At 46.6% G+C, this 7628-nt stretch overlaps 1 long non-coding RNA gene across 1 annotated transcript; it reads left to right on the forward strand.

The window, feature by feature from the left end:
* The first annotated feature begins 2346 nt into the window (after nt 1-2346).
* Nucleotides 2347-5133, forward strand: LOC135829810 (uncharacterized). The gene is made up of 2 exons (XR_010555924.1): nt 2347-2658; nt 4494-5133. It is a non-coding gene; the product is annotated as an uncharacterized LOC135829810 (long non-coding RNA).
* The last annotated feature ends 2495 nt before the right edge of the window (nt 5134-7628 follow it).

A 7628-nucleotide genomic window follows, 5' to 3' on the forward strand; every position in this document is an offset into this window, starting at 1 on the left:
GAGAGAGAGAGAGAGAGAGAGAGAGAGAGAGAGAGAGAGAAAGAGAGAGAAAGAGAGTGAGGGAGAGAGAGAGAGAGAGAGAGAGAGAGAGAGAGAGAGAGAGAGAGAGAGAGAGAGAGAGAGAGAGAGAGAGAGAGGGAGAGGGATCGAGAGAGATCGAGAGAGATCGAGAGAGAGAGAGAGAGAGAGAGAGAGAGAGAGAGAGAGAGAGAGAGAGAGAGGGAAAGAGAGAGAGAGAAAGAAAGAAGGAGAGAGAGAGAGAGAGAGAGAGAGAGAGAGAGAGAGAGAGAGAGAGAGAGAGAGAGAGAGAGAGAGAGCAAGAGACAGAGATACAGAGAGACAAACAGACAGCGGCAGAGAGACAGAGATACAAACAGACAACCCAGAAAGACAGAGAGAGAGATACAGAGAGACAAACAGACAGCCAGAAAGACAGAGAGAGAGAGACAGACAGAAAGGCCAGGGAGAAGTAACAAAGGAGAAACAGGGAGAAGACACCACCAAGTAGTGGACATGTATTTTTTGGTACCGAACAAACACAATACCTCACAAATCAGTTAATGTAGTTACAAGTAGTGACGGCGTAGGTATCATGCAACCGGATAACGGTTCTTTTTTTGTAAACAGTTACATAGCCGGTGAACCGGCCTAACCATTTCACCTCTAGCATTTTGGGCAAACTTGATACGGTGTCATTTTACGTCATTCAAATAAGTAAGATAAATACTGGAGGTCAGGTTAGAAAATAATCCAGTTCCACGCAGTGCCAGCACGGGAACGAAACAAAGAGGTGAAAATGACGACGAAAGACCAGCTTTTTCGTGATAAACATGTTGAGCAATTTTAGGCTAGCGGAATGCAAGTGGATATACTTGAACTGGGTAGCATGCTAGCAAGTGAGAGAAACTGGCGTTGAAAACTCTCATACATTGCAGCAGCATGACCTGGAGTCGGGTCAGTGTACATGGCGCACAGAAAAATCAAAGAAAGCCGTAGTTGACTTCCGTCACGAGCTTCTATTGATAATTGTGACAAGGTAACATTCTGGAACAATTTAGTCGTTGCTAGGATTTTGACATGCGGGCGCATATAGTGTTATTCATTGTTTTATAAAGCCCTATTTATGTGGAAAGTGCCAAGTGGCCGTTCAATGTTACCGTGGCTATCGACCTTCACCGGTAAACTGCGTAATACAGGCACTGCCACTGCAGTGCCAGCACGGCGTCGGTGGAACATCCCATGAAGTTAAGATAGTGTGCAGACTTACCCGCCCTTGATTGGCCGGGCTCAGGTCACTGAGGAACATAAATGTCAGTCACCATTGCACGCCACGTCCAGCCGTTCACTCCGTGTGCGTCCACACACTCAAGCACAACATGCCGACCAGTGGCTTGCATAGCGAGAATGGCGAGAGTAGTGCTTTCGATGCATTTCCCGTGGCGTATCGCTCACCCTGGTGGACGCAGTAGTTTGATCCTCACAGCTTGGCAACACTTGGCCGCAACGGGGCACCACATGGCATCGACTCCACCGTACCAGTGAACCGTATCGCTTTTCAGCATCCACTCGATGTCTTGAGAACGCGAAGGCATCATGTCTGTGTTCGTGCACGGATGATGTGCGCCAGCTCCGGAAAGGCCGACTGCATGAAGTGATTTCGATCTTCAAACTCCTGCAAATCCACCTCGCCGTGCTGCCGCAGTTCAGCAGTTACCTTCAACTGCTCTGAGAACGGCACTAGGTGATCATCTTTGGAGGCAAACTGCACGATGAAACTACTGTTGCTGCAGATCGCCTGCCAGTTCCATTCGCCATCGAAGTACCCACTGGCCGCCTCCACACTATCACCAAGGTCGGAGAGATACGCTGAGACGAGGATAATGCCACGAACGCGATGAGTCTCGGCATAGCGCAGGGCAGCAACAGCGCCTGAGCTGTGACCAACTACGACCGTGGACTCGTCGCAGCGCAAACTCTTCTGCATGAACGGCAGCCACACAGAACTCTTGGCGTAGTAAGGATCTGGCATGTCGCGAAGGCGACATTCAATTCCCGGCTGAAGCTCGTCCTGCAGCCAGCCATACCAGTTGCAGCTTCTGATGTCTCCACCAGCGCCGTTCCCTGGGATAATTGCTACGTTTAGTTTCGCCATGTAAGCTAGCTTTCTTGTAACTGAAGGGGAAGGAAACCTGCTCCGAAACAACAAACAAAATTTTGAAATATTCACTGCAAACATTTACTACGGTTTGTTGAAATGAAGAGTCCATAAACTGTTTATGCACTCTTGATAATAATTATGAGAACATTACAAAATTGTTCTAAATCTTCCGTGCGCCAAGGGGTACTCAAGGGCTGATTTTATTTGCAACCGCGGGAAACGAAGTCACCAAGACGCCTTCATTTGAGGCTTTTGGAATTGGAGAATTTATTGAATTTAGGTATGGCTCTCGTCCCTTCTAGAGAACTAACCAAGACCCTGTGGGGGCAGAAGGAGACTTCTTTGGCTCCGTGAATACACTAGCTATGCGGTGGTCCAGTTAGTTTGAGTGTGTGGTTCGTATTCAAAGTGTTCCAAGCCGCAGTTCACTCGAAGGTCATCGTGGATACGTCTGCACTTGAAACTCAAGGCTGGAAAGGACTGCCTGGTGTGTCCGAACGGTATGTTTTGCACTGAAGGCATTTTTTGTATGAATTGTTGAAAGTGTCTACTTGTTCGAAATGCAAAAGACATGGTCGTAGATCCTTGGCCCACAACACCCCACTAAATAAACTATGACCTGTCGTGAAATTATGTGAAATTGATCAACACAATCATCCACAAATTATCCTATGCCAAAGTACTGCAAATGCAAATAATGGCATCCCTTTACCTAGGTCATGTTTGTAGGGCCTTATGCCACATCTTTGCTTGATTTCCTCATGCAAATCGTGTGCCTAGCTTCGAAAACACATTGCGCTAAGGGCCGAATATATACCTGTGAATCAGAACAACAGCACTCACTATTGCTTTCATGAGTGGTAATGGTCAGCTGAAAGGAAACTTCTATCCATCAACTCATAAGTAAAGTAATGACTAATCTCCTTGCTGCACATGTGGTTCCTTCGTATTTACATGTGCCGTAAAGTACCGCCAGAGCGCCCCACCATCTCGTCCTTTCGGGGTCGTATTGTGGGGGTGGTCTCCTGTCTGTAGGTTATACGACACGAACTTTGTACACATATTGCACGTTCTGCAGATAATCTGTGCCTTCGTGCGGACACGATCTCCACACAAAAACCTGCTTAGTGTGACCTTAGTACACTAAGTTGCTCACACCGTACGAACTTCGTTGCACTCTGCCATACGATTTTCCTTTCCCTGGCTGTATTATAAATCTGTCGCAGCAAAATCAAGGTGGGGCGCTCTCGCGGTACTTTACGGTATGTGCGCCTCTCTGTGTTCGGTGAATGATTTTGAATATTTGCGCACGACTTCAGGATAGTGCACATTGTATGCATGTACCTGCATATGTAATCCTTTCATGATTTAAAAATTAGGAGCCGTGCTTCTCATCACCGTGGACAAATAAATGTCGGCCAATTACGTAGCGTTTGGAGATTTGCACAAGTACAGTTGCGTGTCGATTATGCGGCAACCGCGGAATAAAATGAATATTCTGGACGACTGAAGCTACAAAGCCATCTTGTGTTAACTTAACAGATCAAAAAGACAGTACTTCGAAGTACCTGTATTTATCACTAGTATTACCCTGAGACAGTCGTGCTCATCTCTAGAGACTGGCTTGGATTTAACTCTACGTAATGGCAACTTTCATGATGCTGACTGTCTACATTTACTTGAAGTATGACTATAAATACTAAATATAAGGTCTATAAGCTGTCAGTGCGGTGCTGTTGGATACCTGACATGCCATGTGACTGACCGCCAGATACTAGTAAACGACATGCGATTGTACCGGTCACAGTGTAGCTGGGTTTTCACGAAAATTTGAAACTTATACGATTGTGAGAAAAGTTCAGAAACCACACTTACACATACACACACACGCACACACACACACACACACATGCGCGCACGCGCGCGCACACACACACACACACCTGTCCTGTTCTGTTGCGCCACTACCACAATTTAGCACAAGGATCGCATCGGCCCCAAAGGGGCAGTAGAGCGAAAGTGAGAGGTGTTGGCTTCGAGTTCACCTATCTCTACGGTGAACGCAACCTCGATCGAAAGTCATGCCAAACGGATTTATCTACCACGCGCGCTCGTGCGCGTATACAAAACGGAGGAAGGATTACTTACTCTCCCTGTATGATGTTTCTGTTGTATTCGTGAGCAATGTCATTGATGTTTTTCCATGCATGTTTTTGAATATGCGAGCATAACTTCCAACATCAAGCACATTCTTGCTTCTCATCAGCATGTACAAGCTTATGTTGGGCAGTTATGTAGCGTTTGTTTTACCGGCTGCGTTTGTTGGTGCTTGCAGGTCATTGGCATGCTGTCTGTTTCACAGAAGCTCGTGTAACAGGTTCACCGTACAGCTATGAATGCAATGTAGCATGTTGAAGCCACTTCGGTATGACGTGATGCCTAATTTCCTGGTTGTACCAAAATTGCGAGTATGCAAGTGATCGTCAAGCCTGCCCCTGTACAGTAGCCGTCTTGCCTTGTTACGCCTGGTTCTGACTCTGCGTTCTCGTATACTCCATGCAATGTTACAAGGAATACTGCTCCCTTCTCAAGCAATTCATTGGCAACAAAACGCTCGGCTATGCCCTGTAACTTTGCTGTGCGGTTTGTGCTTTGTCAATGTTGTGTACCAGTTCATGATCTGTGCTTGCTGGTCTGTTTGTTTTCTCTCGCACAATTGAGGCGCTGTAGCACAGTGTACAGTGTCGATTATCCTGCCCAGGCTCTGATTTCACGTACCACAGTACGGTTTCTCTTGTTGCTCACTGTAATGTGCATGATACAAGCTCCTTGGTACTCCATCATCACCTGGTGCTGTTGCTGCCATTGTTGGACCCTGCTGATATCCTTCTCGCAATGCCCGAACGTTGTTCCAACAAATGCACAACTCGCTCTTAGTTGTCACATTCGGTTTGGTCTCGTTCCAGTCTTTCGAATTGAGTGAGTGCGTAAACTTGTATGAAGTAGTGAAGCAAAAGCCGTGCGCCGGCAAACATTCAATGTCCGGGTGTAATGACGCACCAAGGTCCCGGGACTTGCGTCCAATTCCTGAGTGATTTTTGTGTGCCTAGCCTCTAAGTATCATACCATATTTGTTTGGTTCAACCGTTTTGGATGCCCACTGCAATACCATTCACTGTATTATGTGTGTATGTTATCCAAGAAATCTCCCATATTTTTGGGTGGACAAACCTCGCCATAAGTCAGTAACCTGGCATTTTGCACTAACAGAACTCCTAGGATATCAGCGCCGTCTCAGTACCTGGGGACAGTTGTAAAGAAAAAGAAAAAATATCCTTGGCCCACAATGCCCCACTAAATAATCCGAAGGGTGTCGCGAAGACGACAATTTCCTTACCTTTCTTTCGTGGACGAAAAAAGACACTTCGCTTCGTCCGTTGCGCATGAAACGAAACATGAGGGTAGTGTTTATCAATTAGAATAGGTATCATGCACGAAGGAATGGCTAAAAGGTACTATGCTCGAGCGCTGGTCGTCGCCTTGTTTGTCAATTTTGAGTCCCATTGAGAATTTTCTTCTCCAGACCTCTCAAATTTCCCGCGGTTGCAAATAAAAGTGCAACTTCTAGACGACTTTTTTGAATTTGGCGCACGGACTGTCTTGAAAGTGCAGTGTTTCAAAAAACGAAAAGATGTCATCGACCCCGTACCGGCGGCCGCCGGCGCGGCCCGCGGCTGTGTGTTCATGCTGATAATTATGACGTCAGTGATGATGCTACACCGCGCACAAACACTTTGATTCAAACAGTCCTGCAGTGAGAGACCTGCACTCGTGTGTCAGATACCGGTAGTTGCTCAGTCGTGTTTTTAGGCACCCAATACTAGGCAGAGGTCGTATCTGTTCACAGGGGAGACAGATGAATCCCGGGACATACCACCCTGGGACCTAATAAATAATACAACTCCGAGGGAGAGTTACTTTTTGTCTATGGTTGATGTTTATTTAGAACAAAGAGGAAGAAATGTTTCATGCGCATGCGTATATCTGGTGAGGGAGCTGACGTCATGCAGCGAGGTCGCTACATGTTTTCAAAGCGAAGGCTGAGGAGCCCGCCGCAAAGTTCTGCTGCCTTCACTGCCACTGGTCAAAGCCAAAAAGAAGTTGTTGCCGGGAACAGGCCGAAGTGTCAGGAGTTCAGCTGAGTGGCGGCCTTGCTTCTGATGAACTCATTCCGCTCCAACAGATGTTCGTCAATTTAGCGTTGGTGTCAGAAAAGGAATTGAAAAGAAAATTTGATGAAGCATTCTCCACGTATGCTGAGAGACGTGAACACGCAGTGCATTTTAGCAAAGGAGAATTGAATAACCTAGCTGTTTCGTGTCGCAGGTTCGCGTGTTGACGCCGCAGTTTCCCATTCCGATCAGGAAAACTGCACCAACAACAGCATCCGCTACAGCGACCGAGTCGAGAAAGCTGTGTGGCAACGTGTTACGGAATATACTGGCGTACGGATCTGCTGGTAGTGGCAAGACCACAGTGTTTCTGCTTATGGTTCTATATCTGTGGAGCAGAGGCGAACTATGGCAGGAGGAATTCGATCTCAGTGGTCGTGGGACTGGAGCTTCGTGAAGAAGAGGTGAGAGCCGCTATTAGTCTAGCTGAATCATTCTACACCAGAACTTAGGCAGAAGCCCTGTCTCACCGAAACCAGTTTCACAGTGAAGCATCACATCGAAAGTCCAGGCAATGCACATCACACCGAATGATGGTGTCACCGACACTGGCAATATTTTCCACACGTGCAGGTACATCGAAAAAGTACAGGTATTTCGGAACACGTTCTATCACTATAATCAAGAGTATAACGTCTCTAGTGATTGTGTACTCATGCTATGATGTGCACAGATTTGGCTGTCTTTTTTTTTCTCTCTCTCTCTCACGGTGGTGTCTCATGTACTGTGCCTGCATGATAAACAGTCTCACTCATTCTCGCTATAGGGCTTGAAAGTGATGACGTCAAAAACGGCCAGGGAGTACTAAGTTCACATCAGATTTCTATTTTGGATCCACTATTACTAAGGTGTGACTTTGCTATTGCCTCAGTATGTGAGTGCATAGCAACCCACGCATGTCGTATGCAGGTGTGACCTTTTCTTCGCCACCAGTTCTTACCGCACCCCCATTAGCCAATCCAGTCAACCGGCTACATCACCTTGCTGTGAGTAAGACCGCTTGAAATGTGCTTGGATCCATACAAAAACTGGATCCAAGCGGATCCAGTTTTTGAATTTTTGAAATTGTTGCTATGCTGTGACGTAGCACTTTTAAGCCCTATTGGCAGTCTTATGGCGAGCCAGGAGATGTATACAGTAAAACCTGTCAAGGCGACCACCTACATTGTATATTTCCTAAAAGGCCACTAAAAACCAGGACCAAGAGATGCTATTTCCAGTCTAATGACCCTGGATAA

This window comes from Sycon ciliatum, chromosome 13 (genome assembly GCF_964019385.1).
Source record: "Sycon ciliatum chromosome 13, ocSycCili1.1, whole genome shotgun sequence".
Classification (NCBI taxonomy): Eukaryota; Metazoa; Porifera; class Calcarea; order Leucosolenida; family Sycettidae; genus Sycon; species Sycon ciliatum.